We start from the raw sequence: 23587 nt of genomic DNA on the forward strand, positions 1-23587 counted from the left end.
TGTGGACACTTCATGTAAATGGAACCATGCGTGGTCTTTTGTAACTGACTCCTTCACTTAGGAAAGTGTCTTCCAGGTTCATCCATTTTGTAATATGTATCAATACTTTTTCCTTTTTATGGCTCAATAATCCATTGTTTGAATATACCATTTTGTTTATCCGTTCAGTTGTTGAGCATTCAATTGTTTCTGCTTTTCACGGTTATGAATAGTACTCCTCATGAACATTGGTGTACAAGTTTTGCATGGCCATCTCTTTTCTCTTGGGTATATACATAGGTGTAGAATTTTTTTTTAGAAAAACATTTATTGGTACTTTTTAGATACATATAATGCTAACATTCATTATAGGGAATTTGTACCCCCTGCCATGTACAAAAGCTTTGCTTCAATTTTTTCCTTCAATTCTCTCTTTTCTTTTCCTTGTCCTTTCTTTCCTTTCCCCCTTCCCCCTCCCTTGTTCCCCTTCTCATTTGAACATTTTCTTCCCATTTCCCAATGTCTATTGTGGATTTTAGTCTAGGTATAGAGTTGCCGGGTCATTTGTTAACAACTCTGCTTAACTTTTTGAGGACTTACCAGGAAGTAGTAGCAAAGCAGCACCACCATTTTCTATTACAAGTAGTAGTGTATGAGTGTTCTAATTTCCCCACGCCCTTGTCAACCTTGTTATTATCTGTCGTTTTTATTATACCATTCCAGTGTGGGTAAGTGGCACCTCATTGTGATTTTTATTTGCATTTCCTCATTATCCAGATACATGATGTTGAACATATTTTCATGTGCTTATTGGGCATTTGTTTAACTTGTTTAGGGAGACATCGATTCAGAGCCTTTGGAGGTTGTCTGTGTGTTTGTTTTTAGACAGGGCCTCTCTTACGTCACTAATTGTCTCTTATGTCATTGGGCTTGAACTTGTGGTCCTTCTACCTCAGATTGCCAGAGTCCTGGGATTATACTTGTGCCACTACATCCTAGCTAGGTTTTGTTATTTAATTGGAAGAGTTCTTTCTGTAATCTAGAGACCAGTCTTTTATCAGCTGTATGACTTGAAAATACTTTCTCCCAGTGTGTGGCTTGTCTTATTATTCTTTAGATGCTTCATTTTTTAAAAGTCTGCTTGAGGTATTCTTTACATACTGTGAAATTCTTCTATTCAAAGTGTTCGTTCAGTTCAGTGAGTTTTTACAAGTTGCGCAACCATCACCATTATCCAGTTTTAGAACAGTTGTATCATCTCCCCAAAACTTCCTAAACTGTATTGTTCAGTTTTATTTTGGGGCTTTACAAATTGTAAAGAATAAATGAACTTTAAAGTACTTTCAGTGCCTTAGAGAATGGTGTAGAGAATGCAGAACTTAATAAATTTTAGGTCCTTTTTCTAATTAACAAATGTGATAATTGAAATGAGTTTGTTTTATTCCTTGTCAGCATTTTAATAGATCTTTGAGGAAAGAGCTGAATAAGGGACTGTTTTATTTTTATTTATTTATTTATTTTTTGGTACTGGGGATCGAACTCGGGTCTTTGTGCTTGCGCAGCAGGCAGCGAAACCACTGAGCTAAATCCCCGGCCCTAGGGGACTGTTTAGAATCTGTATACTGCGTATACTTAACAGCATGGTCACCGCATTTATTCCAGCTCCTCAAACTGGAGAAGGGCCAAACTAGGTTAAATTTTTAAATGCTTCTTGGAGGCATACCTTTTAAATTTTTTTCTAGCCAACTTTTTATGGAGTCCATGATAACAGCAAATATATTTGCAGTAGTTTCACTGCTTTGGTTATCCTACTTGCAGATAAAACTTTTTATATTAAACTTGAATCAGTTTGGGGCAATTTCATTTCAATACAGAGCACTAGTTAGAACTTAATGCTACATTCTCAGAGAAATAATTCTTAGTAAAATGGTGTAGGAATATGATGTAGAAGAGATGTTGGTAGGATCAATTAGTTTTAGACTCCGTGAATGATTCAAGTTGTTGAGAATTGCGGATAAAATACTAGTTTTTCCAGTTTCAGGGTTTTACCATTCTGTAATTCTATGAGATATTTTTAAAAGGAATCAGTAGTCTTATAATTAGAAACAGATTTTTTTAAAGACATTTAAAAAATGGTCTTGAATGATCCTAGGGATGATCATTCTGCTCTCTTTAGTTAAGATTCAACAATGCTAGCTATGGAAGTAGCACACAATATCACCTAAGTTCCTCAGTTGGTTTGAGAGTTACATAAGTTATCACACGGTTTGTGAGATCTCAGCTCTAAAACAACACTTTGTAGAATCTGCTATATGCTAAATGTTAGTGATGTGAGTCCTAATGAGGGTCCATTGTTCTGAGAACTGGTTAGAAATGCAACAAAAGTTATTTCCTTAGAAGCCTTATTTTGTTGTTGTTATATAGAGAAATGAAGGAGTTATTTCATCCAGTACATTACATTAACCTGTCAGAGCCCAGTGTTCCATTTTTTGAAGGTCCATAACAATGGAACACATTAAACTTTTTTACTTCAAATTCTTGTTCCTTGAATTTTTCTAGGTAATATATATGAATTTCAAGTGAAAATTGAAAAAAATTACAATCTTCAGTACACATGGGTTGATGACCTTAGTAATTGATGATTCTTTTAGTCATTATACCATAGCAGGGAATTGTTGAAATTATTATAAAATTAATATTTTGAAAACAGTGCTATATAATTTAGTAGGGAAATGTTTGGGAGATGATGCCTGTGAAAAACTGCATAAGGCGAATGGGGTATTAAAACTTCAGAAGAGGGAAGAGAAGTAAAGCAATTATAGACAGGGCAGGTTGTTGACATTTTGCCTAGAATTCATAGGATGGTGAATCCATAATCTTCATTTAGTGCAGGTGTGTCCAACCTACAGCCTGCCAGACTGCTTGCCCGGTCTTTGTGTGTGTGTGTGTGTGTGTGTGTGTGTATGCGAGCGCACGCGTGTGTGTGTATAAAAATATATGAAAAATTAAAAATAAAGGAAGTTTATATATTAATATGTGTTCATTATATAGTGATATAATAGTTATATATATTAACTATATTTTATTTTTGGCCCAGGACGATACCTCTTCACTCAGTGTAACCTAAGCAAGCCAATAGGTTAGACACACCTACCTTCGCTTTTTGTTTTTGTACTGAGGATTGAACCCAGGACCTTCACATTGAGCTCTAGCCCCAGTCCTTTTTTAATTTATTTTGAGACAGGATCCCACAGTTGCCCAGGTTGGTCTCCAACTTTGATCTTCCTGCTTCAGCTTCCTGAATGCTAGGATTACAGCCACTCCCAGTTTAGTAGTTTAATTCTGAGTTTTATTGCCTTCAAGGTCAAAAGTATTCTGCATGTAATACTTTTTGCTCGTTTTCCTTTATTTAGTTCTCTTTCACTGAATAGAAATACTGTCATTGAACTTCCTTTAACACTTAGAAAGCTGAGGGTGACTGGTGACTCTTAAAGTGAAATTATAGTCATTAAAAAATCAAAACCGAGAATTACATATTTTAAGTAAACATTCTTATATTCTTAACTTACTAAAATGCACTATGGTTGTCTTTGGATAATGAAGAAAAGTTTAATATTAAAGCTATGTGTGTTGTATGATTCACAGAAACTGTAGGATAAATAACTTATCAAAAATTACTAGATGAAGATAAGATTACAACTGTTTTTATTTTTAAGAAGTCACCTCTTCTTTTATTACATTGTCAGTTTGATAAAGAGAAAATTTTACCCCAAGGTAAACATGTGTGAGTACTGTCAATCTGTTGGTAGCATAAATTGTCACAATTTAATGTGACATCCAGAAGGAAAAATATTTTAAAATTAAGAATGGCTTTTTTATCTGCACAATTTTTTGCACAGTCTATTCATTTTCTCAAGGTTCGAGAACAACAATTTTATTGAACTTTCCATTTCTTAAAAAGTATTCACTGCAATCACTTCTTGAAGGGGGGAAGTAGTTTTATGGTCTGACAATTCTTTTATGTCGTCTGTATATGTCTGTGCAATAGAAAGTACTTAATTCCTGCCTCCAAAGATGTTGTTTGTAGAGTCAAATTTGTGGAAGTTTTTATTTCCTCACCCTCATAAAAGTTCAGTTAGTAATATAGAACATCTTATTCCCTACTCTTCTTGAGAGTTTTATAACTAGGAAGGGTTAGCAGATAGGAATTAGGACAAAATGAGAAGTGCATTTAGGAGCTAAGAAACAATGAAACTGAATGAAATGGGAAGAGTGTTGACTTACTACTTACTACTGCAAACCTTGAGAAAAGTTTAGATAAAGCCATGCTTTATGGAAAACCCTACCCAAGTAATGCTTCTATTCTTTAGCCCTTTAAATAGTTTAAATAGTTGATAGCAGTTAAGTAGTTGGGTGAATGTACAGATTTAAGATGTCAGAAACAAGTTTTGAGCCTAAATATAGAAGTTTGCAACATTTTATTGATAATTTAGATGGTAAGATAGAAGACTTAACAGATTGGCAGATCAGTGGGAGCTGGGAAGGATGGCTAGGTATTGAGACTGCTGTTGAGAGTCACAGACCGAATTTGACAAACAGAAATTTAGTAGGGGCGAATGTAAAAATCTGAATCATGGGCTGGGGATTTAGCTCAGTGGTTTTGCCGCCTGCTGCGCAAGTGCAAGGACCCGAGTTCGATCCCCGATACCAAAGAAAAAAAAAAAGATCTGAATCATGAATCTTTACATCATCATTAGGTTGGCAAACATTTGTTGAAGACTTATATACTAAAATTTGAGCACTGAAGGTATATGGGGAGCAAAATTAATATAGAAAAACAATTAATATAGTAGAAGCAGGTAACATGAGACAAATTACTAATTTTCATTAAGTTACACATACAGATATATACCTGTTGCTTAGTGTGGGAAGACAGAAGGTATACACAGAGGGCCAGGATTTAGCTCAGTGGCACCGCTCTCCTCAAATTCCTACTTCACCTCTTCCTCACTGTCTACAGATGACTTCATCTGCTATTTCACAGAGAAAATAAAGCTAAAGGATGCAGGAACTGAATAACTTCCTGTTCCACCCACAGACAAATTTATGTCAAATATTTATCTTCTACTTTTCTGTCTCTGGATCCTGTTCTTGTCCAGTTTTTCCTGGTACTTTGGTCTGTCATCTTTTTTTTCTCCTTAGTTTTTTGTTTTGTTTTGTTTTGGAGTTTTTTTGGTACCAGGGATAGAACTCAGAACCTTGCGCTTGCGAGGCAGACGTGATGCCACTGAGCTAAATCCCCAGCCCTTCTCCTTAGTTTTTAACCTCTGTTTCTTTACACTACTTTCTCCTTAGTCTGTAAACTTGCTCCAGGTTCACCCCTAAGTTCAACCCTCAAGTACCAACCTGACTTCTTTCCCTTCACAGCCATATCCCTTGAAAGAGTAAACTTTAATCACTATCTACTCCTTCACCTCTCGCTTATTTTAAGTCACTAAACAAGTATTACTACATATACGATACAGCTTAAACTGCTATGACAAGCAAATGACCAGTGATCTTTTAACTAGCAGTTAGATACCAAACCCAGTGGGTACATTTCAGTTCTTTTGACCAATGATGCTTATGTCAAGTTTGTTCATTTCCATTGTATTCATATATTTAACTTAAAATCTCTTCACCTTTTTATGGACATTTGGCTTATTTATAGTTTTGGGCTAATTACAAACAAAATTGAAACAAATATTTATTTACAGATCTTTGTATAGACATAGACTTCATTTCTCTTGGGTAAATATCTAGGAGTGTAATGACTGGTTCAACTCTTTTAAGGTTGTGAGAAACTGCCACACTTTTTTCCATGCCACACCTTTTGCATTCCCACCAACACAGTATGAGAATTTCAGTTACTTAGCATCCTTCTCAGAAGTTGGTAATGTTTGTTGTTTTTCTCTCCAGCTACAGCATTTTAATAGGTATGTAGTGCAGTCTCACTGTGGTTTTGCATTTCTCTAATGATTGAAGATGGTGTGCATCTTTTCAAGCGCATTAGCCATATCTGTTTTCTTCTTTGGTTCAAGCCTTTGCTCATTTTTTACTTGAATTGTTTCCTTAGTATTAGAGTTTTGTTTTGCTTTTGTTTGTTTATTGCAGTACTGGGGATTGAACCCATAATCTCACATATCTAGGCAAGTGCTCTACCAATGAGCTCTTATTAGGTATATACAAGTTTAGAAGTTATTATCTTCTATCGTATTGAGCTTTCTAAATATGTACTTTTATCTCAGAAACTCCCCACAAGTTTATTTTATATCTTACTAATGCAGCTGCCATGTTTTCTTTAATTTAAAATTTACACTTGTAGTTTTCATGCAACAGAATGTGCAGATCATAAAGTATTTATTTTAGTGAGTTTTGACACAGTAAGCACCATTCCAATTAAGATACAGAATGTTTTCATCAGATTTCAGTCAGACGTCAGTCAAGGAAGTTCACCCTAGTGAGTTTCACCACGCATCCCCTTGTCCATACCCTAGGCAAGCACTGTTTTGGTTTTTGTCATCTTGGATTAGTTTTGCTTGTTCTTAGATTTTATGTAGATAAAATCGTACAGTATGTATATATGTACTCTTACAGGCTGCTTTCACTGTACATGTTTTGTAGTTCAGCCATACTGGTTGCATGTATCAGTGTCTTTTTTATCACTGAATCATGTTTCAGTGTATGAATATAGCACAATTTATCCATCCTATTACTTCTGGTTTTAGGCTATTCATATGTTATGTCCCTGTGAATATGTTTTTATTTCATTGAGGGTAAATATCCAGGTGGGAGATTGCTAGATTGTGCAATAGGCATATGTTTAACTTCATAAAACAGCCAGTTTTCCAAAATGGCTTTACTGTTTTGTACTACTGCTAGCAAAGATGAGAATTTGAATTCACTCCATGTCTTTGCATCATTTGAGTCTTTGAATGGAGCCATTTTCGTATGTATGAAATGGTGTCTCATTTTAGATTAGTTGTTTGATTTGTTTGTTTGTTTGTTTGGAGACATGGTCTTACTATGAAGTTCAGGCTGGCCTTGAACTCACTGAGTAGCCCCAGCTGGCCTTAAACTGGCAGTGATCCTCCTGCCTTGGCCTCTCAAGGGCTGGGATTATAGGCATGTGCCACTCATTTTAGTTTTAATTTGCATTTCCATGATAACTAATGATGTTTGGCTCATTTTCTTGTGTTTATCGACTGTTGGCATATCTTTTTTTTTAAATGTCTTATTCAGTTTTTCTGTCCAACTAAAAACATTGAATTATTAACATCACTATACTGTAGGAGTGTATTTTTTTTCTGGATACTAGTCTTGTGACAGATAAATATATTGTGAGTATTTTTTTCCTGGTCTGTATCTTGCCTTTTTATTTTATTAATGGTATCTCTTAATAAGCAAAATTTTTATTTTGGAGAAGTTAAATTTATCATTCTTTTCTATTGTATATAGGCAGCAAACTAACCAGGCAACCAACAAAAATTGATTTTGTTGTTTTTCCTAACGTTTTAATTTGTTAAGGAAAGGTCTCGAATTTTTTTCTTCATTCTAACTAGAAATGGTTAACCGGGTTTTTTTTAAATTAGTGTTTTGGTATATCTTTTAACTTTTATTATCTTTTCCCTTTCAGTCTTTCTATGTGCTTTTATGTGTTTCTGGTAAATGATGTATAATTAATTTTTAAAATCTAGTTTGACAAACTTTTTTTTTTTTTTTTTTTTTTTTGGTACCAAGGATCGAACTCGGGTCCTTGCACTTGCGCAGCAGGCGGTGAAACCACTGAGCTAAATCCCCGGCTAAACTTTTTTTTTTTTGACAATTTTTTTTCAGAGATGATTTGAGTGTCCAGGTGTAGCACTGACTTCTAAGCCAGTGTTTGACTTCAGTTTTTCAGACCAGTAGTATCTCAGTTTCAGGGTAGCTGGGCTACTGTCCATGGTGAGTTCAAGTCCAGGCTGAACTACATAGCAAGAGGGGGAGGGGGGATTTATAGTGGAGACATGTTCCTGTTTTTACCGGTCTACCAAATACCAAAGCCAGGAAGACTCCTACTGCCATTATCTCCCACTGCAGAATGAGGTCTTTTTTTCCCTCTCTATGTATGTAGTTCAGTCACTAAAAAGGAAGCCTTTGGGGGGGTCCTGGCATATTTATAAAGGTGTTATTAATCCAACTGTCTTCCTGCTAGGTGATTTTGTGACCTCTCAGAAAGTAGCTCATTAAAACCTAGACTGTTGTCTATTTAGTAATTCCAGGGAATGCTGCCTGTAGTGTTACATACTCTTTGTGAATTTATATTTTCTTCTTGCTTCTGTCCTCCAAGAATTTCTTTGCTTTCCCTAGCACTAGCTACATATTTGAAAATATCCAGTATGTTTAGGTCTATTTTTCAACCCAATTTACTTGTATTTTATATTCATTGCACTTTGAGGGAGTTTTCTGTGCTACTTTTGACAATGTGATACGATATAAGGAGAGAAATAAAGTCCACATTTAATCCTACCTCCAAGTTTATAATGTCCTTTCCCTAACTTTAACTGTTAAACACATCCCCCTCTTCATTCATTTCTGATGTGCGGCTTCTTATAGGTATTCTCCCTTTCTAGCTCTACTCTCACCCTGTCCATACCTTCAGTTAGAATAAATTGCTCTCTTACATTTTTTTTTCTTTTTTCTTGAAAGGAAAGGTATCCTATAGGCACAAAGATAGAGACAGAATTTTATTTCGTTCTGTGTTCCTAGCATATAATAGTCATTCTTTAAAGTTTGTTGAGTCGAGTTTAAAAAAAAATGTAGCTCAAGTTGGCCTCAAACTGGTGATCCTTTTGCCTCAGCCTCCCAATTGCATTACAGGCATGCACCACTACACCAGACAGTTCTCAAATATCTTTTTAGTCAGTTCTTGCAATTTTAAATTTCTAGCTAGGACTATTGAAACATAGTTTGTTGTTAGTTTTCAGAAAGTAACTTTTAAGCCAGGTGTGGTGGCGCATGTCTGTGATCCCAGCACTTGGGAGGCAGAGGCAGGAGTGATACAGGGGGAATAGATGTAACTCCCGAACCTGCTAGGTATCCAAATCATGAGTTTGTGTTCTCTAAAATCAAAGAATGAATTCCAGGAACAATAGAGGTTAAGAATAGGAAAAATTTATTGAAAGAAAGCTTCTGAGAGACAGAAGGGGGACCGGAAAGTAGGTTGCCTGCTCACTCTGCTTCTCAAAGGTATTTTATGGAACAAAGCAATGAGGTAAGGTGGGACAAAACTATAGTTAACTATTATGATTGCAGATACAGTTGCTTAGGTAATATTGATTAAATGGGGATCCAGGGAGGCAGCAAGTCACACAGCAAGCGTACAAGGGTGCAATGAGCTAGGATTTTTGGTAAGGGGTGGGTCTGGGATCTTTCCTGGAAGTTCTTGGTCCCCCACCCAGGTGATTGATGCCTATGTAGAATGTCAGTCACTGCTATTTATCCTACATGGGTGTGGTAGTTTCTCTCCTTTTATGATGCTAGGCTTCAGTGAATGTGTCTTGATTGTCCTCCATGTTGCCTTCTCAATGGTGGTCGGTCTGTAGGTTCCTCAAAGCCCAGCCCAGTCTAACTCCCTACAAGATATCTGATTAACTTACCTATCTACAATAGGAGGATCTTTGTGAGCTCAAGGTCAATTTGGGCTACTAGTGAGTTCAAGGCCAGCCTGAACTACAAAGTGAAGCCCCTCTCAAAAAACCAAAAACAAAAGTAACTTTTAAAGCAATTAAAGCTTATTCAGCATGTTGAAGATAATTTTGTTTGGTGTTAGGTAAATTCCCTGGGCTGGAATTTAGACAGACTACTGTATGATTAAAGTGTTATATGTTTTACAATCACCAGAGGGCCTGGGATGATGTAATTTTAGAGCCAGGGGAGATTTATGTCCCCCAATTCTAAACCTTAACTCACCTGAAAATTAGGTGTTTTGTATCTGGAACTTAAAGAGGAATTTTTGCCTTTGGGTTACTTTTGTTGTTGTTATTTGTTTTACCATTTGGGGCGTGTACCAGGGATCGAACTGGGGTCCTTGCACTTGCACAGCAGGTGGTGAAACCACTGAGCTAAATCCCTGGCCAAAATGCCATCTTTTTTTTTTTTTGGTACCGGGGATGGAACTCTGGTCCTTGCCCTTGCAAAGCAAGCGGTGGAACCACTGAGCTAAATCCCCGGCCCTCTGTTTTACCTTTTTTGAGACAGGGTCTCACTATGTAGCTCAGGCTGCCTTCACACTCATGATCTTCTTGCTGCAGCCTCTCAACTGCTGGGATTGATTACAGGTTTGTGCCCTTGTGCCTGACACCCTTTTCATTTATCTCCAAAATCAGAAATTTCTTAAAATTATTCGTATTCCATAGCTTAACAAACTTTATTTTGGTGGCACATAAATAATGCATATTTACCACTGATGACATCTTAAAGTTAATGAAATATGATATATATTTATATTGCTCATTTGTCTACCAGACAATTTACATACACTTGGTGATCTAGTAGACAAATCAATTTTTTAAAGCATTTAGAAATAAATCTATTTCAGTATTTCAGTATTAAACTGATGGAAACCACTGACTCTGATATTATTCCAATAGAAACCTCTCTGTAAGGTGAGTTGTGTGAAACTAACACCTGCTTTTTTGTTAAAGGTCCACTGCTGAACATACGTGTTTGTAGTTGACAGAAATTCTTAATTAGAGACAAGTAATCATTAAGCAGAAATGAAAGTAACCTTTCCCCACCTCTTATTTGAGGGGCTATTTTCTTGAAGCATGTACCAATTATTTATTAGGCAAGAACAACTTGTATGGCAACTTCTTAGCATTGCATAGACAACACCTCTGTATAACTTGTGCCTCAGGTTCATTTGTTTTCGATTCTTGAATCTCTTTGGAATTTTGACCCAACTATTGAGCCCATGGACTTCTTTGTCTTATTTCACAAAATGAGGCATTTGAACAAAAAAATGTCTCAATTTAAAAACTGTTAAGTTTTCCCTTTTTGTTTTGGCTATTGTAAAATCTAGAGCCAAAGGTACAGCCTTCTTAGTCAAGGACTATTTTAGCTTATGTTTTGGTGCAGACCACCTTCTAGGTCCCTTCATCCTCATTTTACAACTTTTTCTACCCACTTTTCCCCCTTATCCAGACCCTTATTTCCTCCCTTCTTCCCTCTTCCTCTTCTCTTTAAATCTTAGACTGTATGCTTTCATCTTAGCTACCTTCCATCTGTTTTGGAATGGGGTGGGATATAAATAAAAGCTAAAAACATCAACAAACAAAATCTTATGTTTTAACAGTATTTTTCCATATAGTGAAAACAGCAAATTAAAACTGGCAAAGTGTAAAGCCCAGTTTTTTTGTTTTTTGGGTTTTTTTTTTTTAATGAATTAAGATATTGTTTGTTTGTGTTTGGTACCAGTGCTCAAACCCAGGACTTTGTGCTTTTGAAGCAGGCATGGTGCCATTGAGCTAAATCCTGGGCTTTGAATTAAGATGTTTTGTGGAAATGGAATTTTTGTTTTGCTGACATTTGTGAGGTTTCTAGTGTTGGGAGGGTAAAAAGGATTATGAGCTCTTCCAATTTATTTCTAATTTATAGACACTGTATTTTTAAGAAATGATAATTAAACATTTAGATGGTTTTAAAAGTTAGTTGCCTTTTAGACCATTTGGGTTGCTACAACAATATATGTAATATAGACTGGGTAACTTGCAAACAACAGAAATTTCTTTCTCACAGTTTTGGCGGCTTCATCAAGTCTTTAATACTGCTGTTGCGGCTGTCTTGATGTCATGAATCCACTTAAAATATTCACCTTTCATTGTCCTTTTGACTTTGTGAAAGAACTAGCAGTTGCACAGTGCCAGATCCAGTGAATAAGGTGGATGAAGACACACAGTAATGTTTTTACAAACCTACCTTTCCATTGGATGGCACTCTGTGTGGCAGCATTTACAGTATTTTAATCCCACCTTGTAAAAATATGAAAGACGACTTCAGAACTGCTTCAGCAAGTGGCAAGAATGATGGGATAAGTGTTCAAAGTGAACCAGGCAGACTATTTTGAGGGGAGATTAATGGCAACATGTCTTTTACTGTAATAATTAAAATTTTTTTTTAATGTTCACTATTTTTTTATCACTCCTTGTGAATGACACCTTTTCTCTCTATCCTCACATGGTGTCAGGGGTAAGGCAACCTCTGGGGCCTTTTTATAGGAACAGTAATGCCAATTATGAGAGTTTTATTCTCATCATCTAATCACCTCCCTAAGGCTCCTTTTCCTACTATCATCATACTGGTGATTAGAGATTTCAAAATAGGAATTTTGAGCTTATAAAGCATCAGTCCATAGCAGTTACTGTTGACAACCTAAAATAATATGAGAGAGCTACATTCTTTTCTAACAGAAAAGGTGCTTTTCTCCTGGTGTTTTTGCCTAAGAATAGAGAAGATAGAAATGTTACTCCCATTTTGGTGCATCTGTGCATTGTTTTAAATTGAAAGTTTATTATAATAAAAGACAGAATCTGTGGCTTATAAAACAGTAGAAGGAAAGAAACAGACTGGAGAAAGTTAGCTATCATTCATTAGGACATACACTACAAACACCTGTCTTTTAACCAAGTTGAGTCCAAAGTGATAACTGGACTCATCTAACTGTATTTTGCTCTCTTATCTCTTCTGCTTTTAAAGCAGTATTGAATTATATTCAGCCAGAGGTACAAATAAAATATGCTAGTTTAATGCCATATGTCATACTGGATCTTTTTTCTATTGTTTCCTCTTGTTGGTACTTTTATTCATACTCCTGTTCTTTCTTTTTCTCTCTTTGCTTAGCACTTATTGTTCTTATACTAGGTGATCCTTTTCCTGCCCTCTTCCTTCCCTTGTTTGCTAGCCCTTGGACATAAGTCATTCCTGAGAATTCATTGCCTTGGAATACTTAAATTATAACCATTCTAAGTCTTCAGGCATCTGAAGTAATTTAAAACTAAAATTATAATTCTTGATCAGTTAGATGCACTAGATGCTTAAATCTTGCATTAAAGGAGAGAATTAGTAGGAAAATGGGAACTTCAGCTTCCTCTTGCCAGTGATGTTTCAGTTCATTTGTACAAGATATGATAGGCTAACTCCTGATTTTCATGTTTTTATAATATTAACCTTGTATTAATTACGTTGATATCATAGATCTGACTTCTATAAGCTTTGAAAGACTTTTTAAGAAATATTCATAGAAGGTTCCACTTCTTTCTCAAGCATGATATAGTTGAAATTTAAGAAACAGAGTTCTTTGTTTATTTTAATTTAATTTTTAAAATTTTTTTGTGTTTTTGGTACCGGGGATCAAACTTGGGACCTTGCGATGGCGAGGCAGGCGGCAGAACCACTGAGCTAAATCCCTGGGAAATGACAGAAATTTTGTGGGGATTTTGGTACTGGGGATCGAACTCGGGTCCTTCCGCTTGTGAGGCAGGCAGCAGAACCACTGAGCTAAATCCCCAGCCTTGAAACAGAGTTCTTGCAAGAACAAGTATACTTTGTTGTTTCAACATTGAAAAGAATAAGCAAGAAAAGTGACTTTGAGAGCACTATGTAACTTTCTTGGTTTTTTGAGACAAGGTGTCACTACATAGCTCAGGCTGGCCTTGAACTTGCAGCTGTCCTGCCTCAGTTTACCAAGTTCTGGGATTACGGGCCTGTGCCACCATGCCCAGCACTATTCGTAACCTTTTAGCTTGGTTGTAGCTAATGGGTTCCATTCTAGTGCCACAGCATTTCCAATTACACATGACTGACTGACACTAGTGTCTATCAGTTTCAGGAATTGGAGACAAATGAAAAAAGCCTCATTAAATGAAGCTTATTAATACCTGTATTCATTCAACTAAAATTATGAAAGTATACTACGACAGTTCAAGAATTACTGTGTATCTGTTTTTCTTTTACACCCACAAAGCATATATGAGCTCTGTGTTTGTGTGTGTGTGCGCACACGTGCGCAGTTCAAGAATTATTGTGTATCTCTTTTTCTTTTACTCCCAGAAAGCATATATGGAGTGTTTGTGTGTGTGAGTTGGAATTTAGGTCCTTGCATGTCCAATAGAAGGAAATTAAAATTTAGTTACTAGAAGTTTTGCTGAAAAAACATGCTTTTTAAATTTTATTTTATTTTATTTTTTATTTTTTGGTACTGGGGATCGAACTCGGGTCCTTGCGCTTGCGAGGCAGGCGGTGAAACCACTGAGCTAAATCCCCCGCCCAACATGCCTTTTTTAAAGCATTAAAGTAAAAATGACTAAAATCTCCGAAGAGGAAACAAAATATAAAATATTGTTATCATTTTTTAAAGAATTAATAGACCTTTTTTTTAAGATTAGATTCACAGCAAAACTGATCTGAAAGTAGGGAAAGAGTAGTTTCACTGGCCTAAGAATACTCTTTGCCTCACCTGTTTACCTCTTTCCACCCCTAAACTGTTAGAAACCACTGATGTTTTTGTCTTTTCCGGAATGTTGTACTTGGAATTATATGGTATGTAGCCTTTTCAGATTGGCTTGTTTCACTTACTAATACATATTTAAGCTTTCTCCATTTTGCTTAGTGACTTGGTAGCTCATCTCGTTTTAGCTCTGAATTATATCCTGTTATATGCATGTGATACAGTTTAACAGCTCACCTACTAAATGATCTATTGATTACTTCCAAGTTTTAGTAGTTAGTAATAAAGCCATTATAAACCTACATGTGCAGGTTTTTGTGTGGACATTTAAGTTCTCAGTTCATTTTGATAAATACAATTGCTGGATTGTATGATCATATTATCATTCAAAAAAGAAAAAGTTGTGTAGAACAAAGCAAAACCTATACAGTTTTGGGCCAGGGATTTAGCTCAGTGGTTTTGCTGCCTGCTGCGCAAGTGCAAGGACCTGAGTTCAATCCCCGGTACCAAAAAAAACCCCAAACCTATACAGTTTTCCTCTTGGTAGCAAAATTGAACATGGTACAAGGAATTTTTTTTTTTGGTAGACAATATCTCTATATGTAGTTTAGGCTGGCCTTGAACTCACTATGTAGCTCAGGCTGGCCTTGAACTGACAGTGATTGTCTTGCCTCAGCTCATTGCTGGGATTACAGTCTAAGCCACCACGCCCAGCCCAAGAAATTGTTGAAGACCTTTGGAAGTCATTCCAGCTATAGTGTCAGTAACTTTTATAACATTTGTAATCTCTTTATGCCAGAATTATGCTAGAATTACTTCAGCATTCTCCTACCTGTTCTTGTCAGTTTCACTCACTTTCCATTTTATTTTTTCATTTATTTACAGGGTTTTTGGAAGATTGAGATGATGGATGTAATGTGCCTTGTGCAGTCCCAGACTCAGCGTAGCCTGTTTCCTGAATTGTTTGTTAATAAAGTTCACCTATAGCCCTAGCAGGGAATCAAAGGATCCTAAAAAAGGACCTTAGCCTCTCTTTCCAGATTTATTGTAGTTAGGGATTCCATGTATAAGTCAAGCTTTCTTTTTTTTTTGCATAAATTCTTTTATTGTTACATTTTAGGTATACACCATGTTTACATTTATCATTGGGTGCTTGTACCTGTACATGATGTATCTTGGTTCTTATTTTTTCCGCATTCCCCTGCCCTCCCTTCACCCCTTCCACCTTTCCCTGTTTACAAAGACTTTGTCTCCATTTTTTCCTTTTCTCATCATTTTTCCTTTCCCTTCTTACCTTTCCCCTTCCCCTCCCTCTTCCCCTACCCCTTTGGAACTTTTCTTCCTATTTCAGATTATCAATTACTCATTGTAATCCTTTTAATTCTTAATTACACTTTCAGTTTCTCACACTAGAGAAACTATTCGGTATTTACACATGTGTGTCCTATTTATTTCACTTAAGAGTGTATCCTCAATATGCATCCATTTAGCTATAAATGTCTCTAGTTTCTCGTTCTTTATGACTAATACTCCATTTTATAAAAAAACCCCACATCTTCTTTATCCAGTTTCCAGTTGATGGGCACTTGGGCTGTTTCCAAGCTTTAGCTATTATAAACTGTGCCGCTATAAACATGGGTGCACATATATCACTGTGATATGATTCTTTTAATTCTTTGGGAAAGATACCCAGCAGGGGAATAGCTGGGTCAAATGGGACTTCTAGCCCAAGTTCTTTGAGATATCTTCATACTGATTTCCACAGTGGTTGCACCCGTCTGTACTCCCACCAACAATGGAGAAGGATTCCTTTCTCCCCTCACCCCGACCAGCATTTGTTATTGGTTGATTTCTTGATAGCAGCCATTCTTTGTGGGGTGAGGTGGAATCTCAGTGTTGTTTTCATCTGCATCTCTCAAATGACCAGTGATGTTGAACATTTTTTCAAGGTCAAGCGTTCTTAATCCTAAAATTTGAAATCCAAAATGCTCTGAAATCTAAAACTTTTTGATTGATGACCTGATGGTTTCAGATGGTTGGATTAGAGATGCTCAGCCAGTAAAGTTTATGCAAATATTTCAAAATCTGAAAAACTCCAAAATATTAAACACTTCTGGTCCTAAGCATTTTGGGTATTACTTATTGTAAAAATTCCATGACAAAAAATTTACTGCCCTAACCATATTACTACTAATACCTACTGTATATGCACATTGTTGCATAATGGTTCTCTAGAACTTTTTTACTTACAAAGCAAACTCTACCCACTGAACAACAGTTTCACATACCGTCAGCTCCTGGTAACCACATTCTCCTTTCTATTTCTATAAGCTTGACTATTTTAGATGATCTCTTAATTGGAATCTTGCAGTCTTTATCTTTTTGACAGGAATATTTTACTCAAGGTTCATCTGTATTGTAACATGTGGCAGCATTACCTTTTCTTGGCTGAATAATATTCCATTGCATGTATATACTGTATTTTCTTTATCCATTCATCTATTGATGGACAGATCCTTCTGCCTCTTAGTTATTTTAAATATATGCACACTTATAGTGAATATGAGTGTGCACATATCTCTTGGAGAACTTGTTTTCAGTTCTTTTGGATATATGCCAACTAATAGATAATATAGTAATTGTATTTTGTTTCCTTTTTTTGTTTTTTGAGACAGGGTCTCACTATGTAGTTCAGGCTGGCTTTGAATTCACTGTGCAGCCCAGGCTGGCTTCAAACTCATGGTGATCCTCCTACCTCAGCCTCCCGAGTGTTAGGATTACAGACATGTGCCATCAGGCTCAACAGTAATTATATTTTTAATATTTTGAGAAGCTTTTGTACTGTTTTCCATTGTGACTACTATTTTACATTTTCACTAATAATATGCAGAGGTTTCAGTTTCTCCTCATTCTTTCCAGTACTTGGCTTGGTTTGGTTTGGTTTGGTTTGGTGGCACTGGGGGATCAAACCCAGGACCTTATAAATGCTAGGCAAGTGCTCTACCACTGAGCTACATCCCCAACCCTTACTTTTGTTTTTCCTTTTCAGTAGTGGCTATGCTAATGTGTCTGAAGCAGTATCTCATTGTGGTTCTGATTTGGATTTCACTGATAGTGATGCTGAGCATCTTTTCATGTTTTTGCTGACCATTTGTATATCTTTTTTAGAAAAACATCTATTCAAGTCCTTTGCCAGTTTTTTCTGTTTTGTTTTTGGTACCGGGGATCAAACTCCGGTCCTTGCGCTTGCGAGGCAGGCGGCACAACCACTGAGCTAAATCCCCGGCCCCCTTTGCCAGTTTTTAATTGGGTTATTTTGTTGTTGTTGAATTGTATGAGTTCCTTATATATTCTAAAAATTAGTCATCTACTTTTTATATATTCTAGAATAAACCCTTATGGTTTGCAGTTATTTTCCCTCATTCCGTACACTGCCTTTTCATTTTGTTGATTGTTTTCTTTGCTGAGCAGAAGTTTTAAAGTTTGATGTAGTCCTATTTATCTTTTTTTTTTTTGGTACCGGGGATCAAATATTTTTTGCTTTCATTAACTGTGTCTTTGGTTTTATATCCAAGAAGTCACTGCCAAGTCCCGTGTTGTGAAGCTCTTCCTCTGTGTTTCTTCTAGGGGTCTTATTGTTTAGATCTTTAATCCATTTTGAATTGATTGTATCCAACTTCTTTTGTATGTGGATATCCACTTTCCCTAGTATTAGGGATTTTTAACCTGCAGGTCCGCAGTTTAGAAGATCTGCAAATTGCTGGTATTCATGCTGTTTTTTAAAGTTACTTCTTAAATGGAAATGTTACATCTGCAGCATACTAAGACTGGCTTCTTCTGACAAGCCTAGCAAAGAAAATATTTTCTTTGTAATCTTGTGTTTTTAAACATTAAGTATTTTTAAAGTGTGTGTGCGTTTCTGTATCTGTGTGTCTCGCATAACAATTAAATTCATTTATTTGAGTTACCTAAGTTAATAGAAATATTTTGGCAGAACACATCTTTATAAGTCCCAGATGCCTGATACGTGTTTCTGGTAATATATTTGTCCCACACTTATGAATACCTCTTGTCTGAAGTTGGAATGCCTCTCTACCCTTGTGAATAGAAAGCTGAGGAAAGAGTAGGTAAGGTTAAAAGAGAAGCACAATCCCCTTATTGCAGGATCAATGTGGATGTGAGCTGAAATTGAAAAACAGAATTTAATGTTGACCCCTGAAGTTGATGTTCCAAAGAGGTTTATTTGTCTTTACTAAAGGGTGTCAGTTTTTGAATTGAGTAGAATGCTTTGGCCTGTAAAAGCTTTGAAATGTAAACATTGAGGAACTAACATGTTTGTAATGACTAAGTAATATAACATATGCAGGTGCACATCTTTAAAATTTTCTCATTTATCTTAAAAGTTGCACCCAGTCAATTAGGAAATTTTAGCCATCAGAATGTTTTACTATGTACTTTAATACCAAGGTTCTATTGTGGTCTTCGCTAAAAGTGTTTTAGTTGATGATAAAAAAAAACAAACTTTGTATATAGAGGGCTGTCTATTTGGAATAATAGTTGGTTTAGAAATAAGCAGAAGAGGGCCAGGGGTTTAGCTCAGTGGTGCCACTGCCTGCCTTGCAAGTGCAAGGTCCCAAGTTCGATCCCCGGTACCAAAACAAAAAAAAAGTATTATCCATAGAAATACGCAGAAGAAAAGGCTTTATTATGTCTGCCTTTTTCCTCATTGTCATTAACATGCCATCCCTTCTGCTACTTGGCATATATAAAACTGGCTGTTGTCTTCCATTTATTTTCAGAATTATGTGCACCAGTGAAACAGCTCTATCTTTAGACTTTAATTTGATTTGTCTAATTATTAAAAATTTTTATATCAGGGTGGGTTGCTGTCCCCTTTGTGTATGTGACAGTGCCTCGCACAGACTTTGTTTGTGATGGATAAGTATTTGTTGAACAAATAATATATTTATCATTCTTTTTTGGGTAACACATGAATTTGTATGTGGAGATTTTGATTATTTTTTAACCAAATATGGTTTTACAATATAAAATACTATAATTTTATGTGATATTGATTATATCACATTCAGAAAGGAAAAGATTCCTCTACAGGTTATTGCATAAGTTTAAAATAAGTGTCCAAACATTTGTAATAAATATTAACCAGGGATGTATATTAGATATGTAGTTCCTAGGCCAGATCTGCTAAATCTAAATCTTAGCAGTGAAAGAGATGTCCATTTTTAAAAACCTCTACCAGCTGGGCTGGAGATTTAGCTCAGTGGCACTGTGCCTGCCTTTCGAGCACAAGGTCCTGAGTTCGAATCCTGGTACCAAAAAAAAATAACACTTCTTTGTTGTGGGTGGATGTATTAATTGGTTAGTTGAGATAATTTACTTGTTATCTACAGCAAATACCTCTTGTAATGTTCTATAAATAATGAAATTGCCATTTTTATCAGTAAACCAGTAATGGATTTTTAAAAAGTTTTTTTTAATGTGTTTAATACATGGTTTAAAATTCAAAAGCCATAGAGAGATTTACAGTTTTATTTTTTATATATCTCCCAGTCACTTGGTTACCCTCTCATAGAGGCAAAGAAAAACATGTTAGTAGTTTCCTTTTTTTTTTGGTACCGTGGATCGAACTCGGGTCCTTCTGCTTGCGAGCCAGGCAGCGGAACCACTGAGCTAAATCCCTGGCCCAGTTTCCTTTTTTTTTTGCTGTACCAGGGATTGAACTCAGGACCTTGCACTTGCGAGGCAGGCACAGTGCCACTGAGCTAAATCCCCGGCCACTAGTTTCCTTTTAAGAAAGGATCCTCCCTGGAAATCACACATACTGTAAGTTCATTTATACTTTATTGGCCAAAATTGAATCACATGGTTATAATAGCTGTTGAAGACAAGAAAAATACCACCTTTTAGTTGAATCAATTGCTACTTTGAAAAAAGTTGTAGTTCTGTCTCTGAGGAAAAAGGCAGAATATGCTATTAGATTGCAGCTGTAAGTCTTTGCCTAAGATTGTCCTGACTTGTACTCATCAATGGTGGGTGAAAATAGTTTTACAATTTTGCTACTTTTTCCCAAGCATGCATACTTGAATTCTAATGAAGTTAGAAAGACCCTAGTTGTACTTGTATTACGTTGAAAAATGAGAGTTAACTTGATATTGAGTATATACCAAGCAAAATAATTTTTCTAAGGATAATAAGTGAGTCTTTTAGGTTGAAATGTGGTTTTACTCATTTATGTTTTGCTCAAAGTTTTTGAGGAAGAAAGTTTGCATTAGAAGAGTATATTAGAGGGTCCAGGGATTTATTAGCTCAGTGGTTCCAGCGCCTGCCCTGCAAGCACAAGGTCCTGAGTTCGATCCCTGGTACCAAAAAAGAAAAAAAAAGAAGAGTATATTAAGTAGATATTTAGACTGGATGACCTCTAAAACTCCTTTTACTATGTATCAGTATTCTATGATGAGGTTGGATTGAGGGTGAGGTTTTAGACATGTCAGCTATGTGGTGCCAACATAAAATACTAATTATTCACAAGGTTTATACAGTGGATGAAGTCATCAGGAAGAAAGGTTAATGAAATAAAAAGGTTGAACTTTGAGAATGCCTATATCCAGGGAATGGTTCTCTCATTCATTTTTTTACCCCTGGAATTTAGTTTTGAAGAATCCAGTTGATTTTGATTTTTTCTTAGACTTCATGTAGTCAGAATTTTATTGGTTGCATCCAATGTGGTAAGCATGTTATTGTGTTACATCTTCTGTTCATTGGTAGTTGGATCTGGAGACTTGATTACATTTGCGGGTTTTGTGTGTGTGTGTGTGTGTGTGTGTGTGTTTTGGTGGTAGATATCACTATTTCACTAGGTAGTGCTTCTGTACTTAATCAGGGTTGTCTCTCCTTTTTGATATTAGTCACACAGATGATTAATACCTGGATCTATTCATTAAGGTTTGCAAAATGGTAATATTCTATCATTCCTTTATTAGCTGAAATACACATGTAAAGTGAAACAAAGCATTAATGCATAATTTGTTCACTTTATCCATTTTCAAGATAATTAATTGGTTCACTAGGATCCTTCCGCAGCGACTAATATTTTTATTAATTTATAGATTTAATCATATTTTATATTTTCATTGCACTGCAATTGTCTTATTGGTGTGCCTCCTTTTGCATCACTACTCTTGTGTTTTAGAGGCCTTTATTAAATAATAAAAGTTACTTGAATGTACCCTTACAGTCTGAATAGCCACTAATTGACTATTGAACAGGTAAATGCAGCATGGATATGCTGAATGAAGGATTAAATCATATCTCAGGAGGGACAGAGTAGCAGGACACAAGGTTTCATCATGCACCTCAAAATGGCAATATGAAACTTATGAATTGGCTATTTCTGGAATTTTCCACTTAACATTTTTTTTCACTGTGGTTAGCTGAAACCTCAGAAATCAAAACCACAGATGAGGAGAAACTACTGTGCTCTCTAAAGTAAGACTCCAGCGAGCCTGTCAGATCTGTGAGGCCATTCTTTCCTGTTAAGAGACCCTCACTGATTTCACTTTGAAGTGTCCCAGAAAACACATCATACTGGGAAATGGCTCCTTACCTTTTTCTTTTCTCTCTCTCTCTTTTTTTTTAATGTACTTGTTATATATTTTCCAAAATAAAAAGTGTCATGCTGGCACCTGATTTTTTTGTTTTGTTTTGTTTATTTGTTTTTGCTTTTTAGTTTTGACAACCAGCCCGACTTCTATATCCTGAATTTCATTTTTATTGTCTCTTTTGAAATGTTGCCAGATAAGCACCCCTTTTTGTACAGAAAGACATAGAAATCATTAAAGCTGACAATATACAGGTTTCCCTTAAATATGCTGCCAAAGTGCATAACCTTTCAGGACTGGTAGAATGTAGCACTTGCACAGTAGCCTTTTCTTCCCATCCTAATGAGAAGTAGTAAAACATGCCTCTGTCAGCACTAACTTTTCTTTGGTCTCATATTCTTGGTCTTACTGCATTAAGATTGGTTTATGCTCACAGCTTAACAATAAAAGAGAAAGGAGGGAAGAAGGATACGGCATGCTAGTCAATATTTTCATTTTCCAAGAAGAATTTAGAACACTGAAATATAGATAACTTGCAAAGCACACATTTCTTTTGTTGTTGTTGTTACTGGGAATCAAACTCGGGTCCTTGCACTTGCGGGGCAGGCAGTGGAACCACTGAGCATTCCCCAGCCTTTCTGAGCTAAATCCCCAGCCAAGCATACATTTCTTTATAATAAATAAAAACTGATCTAGAACATTAACTTGATATGTATGCAGCTTTTTTTTTTTTTTTTTAGTACTGGAGATTAAACTCAGGACCTTGCACTTGTGTGGCAGCTGCTGGAACCACTTAGCTAAATCCCCGGCCCCATTAACTTTTGATATGTGGTAATTCCTCCATTTAATATTTATTTTTCTTTTAGGAAGGCATAGTTTGGGAATTTTCTTGTTCCCATTAATAGCATAAATATTTTAAAGCAGTATTATAGAATTTTTCCTTTCCTTATTAAGGCTGTCTAATCCTCAAACTCAGTTAACTGGGTTTTTTTTGGGGTTTTTTTTTTAGCATGAGGATCAAACTCAGCACCTCACGCTTGCTAGGCAGGTGCTATGCCACTGAGCCAAATTCCTGGCCCTGTATTTTATAAAACTACTTGTTTTCTAACCAGGTTTCAGTTAGTAAAGCCCTCTCTTTCAACAAACCACTATTGTGTAACAAGTGCTAGGGAGATAATAGTCAAACTAAACACAGTGTATCCTGCCTCTTGTAGAAATGGCTAAGAACCTAAGTGGCTTATTTTGTTATATTTTTAAAGTTTTCCTACACCAGATTTTTGAGAAATACGCTCTCTCAACTAATGAATAACAACTGTTCTGGAGGGATATTGGAGGTAAGAAGGGACACTTAATTAATGAGACAAATGGTTTTGGTTTCTTTGAAATGTTCTTGTGGCCAAAAATACTGTGTTGAAAAAATATACATTGGGTTTCTTAAATATAGTTATGGCTCTAAAATACATAC

The 23587-nt window shown here is 36.0% G+C and overlaps 1 protein-coding gene and 1 non-coding gene across 4 annotated transcripts in view; both read left to right on the plus strand.

The window, feature by feature from the left end:
* The window catches only part of Nlk (nemo like kinase), a 140490-nt gene that overhangs the window by 19487 nt on the left and 97416 nt on the right, over window positions 1-23587 (plus strand). The window lies entirely within an intron of this gene.
* Window positions 13776-13900, plus strand: LOC147823826 (small nucleolar RNA SNORA54). Its single transcript, XR_015443328.1, has one exon. It is a non-coding gene; the product is annotated as a small nucleolar RNA SNORA54 (small nucleolar RNA).

Source organism: Heterocephalus glaber, unplaced genomic scaffold (genome assembly GCF_053883595.1).
Source record: "Heterocephalus glaber isolate CG9 unplaced genomic scaffold, H.glaber_assembly_v1.0 deba00001564, whole genome shotgun sequence".
Taxonomy (NCBI): domain Eukaryota; kingdom Metazoa; phylum Chordata; class Mammalia; order Rodentia; family Bathyergidae; genus Heterocephalus; species Heterocephalus glaber.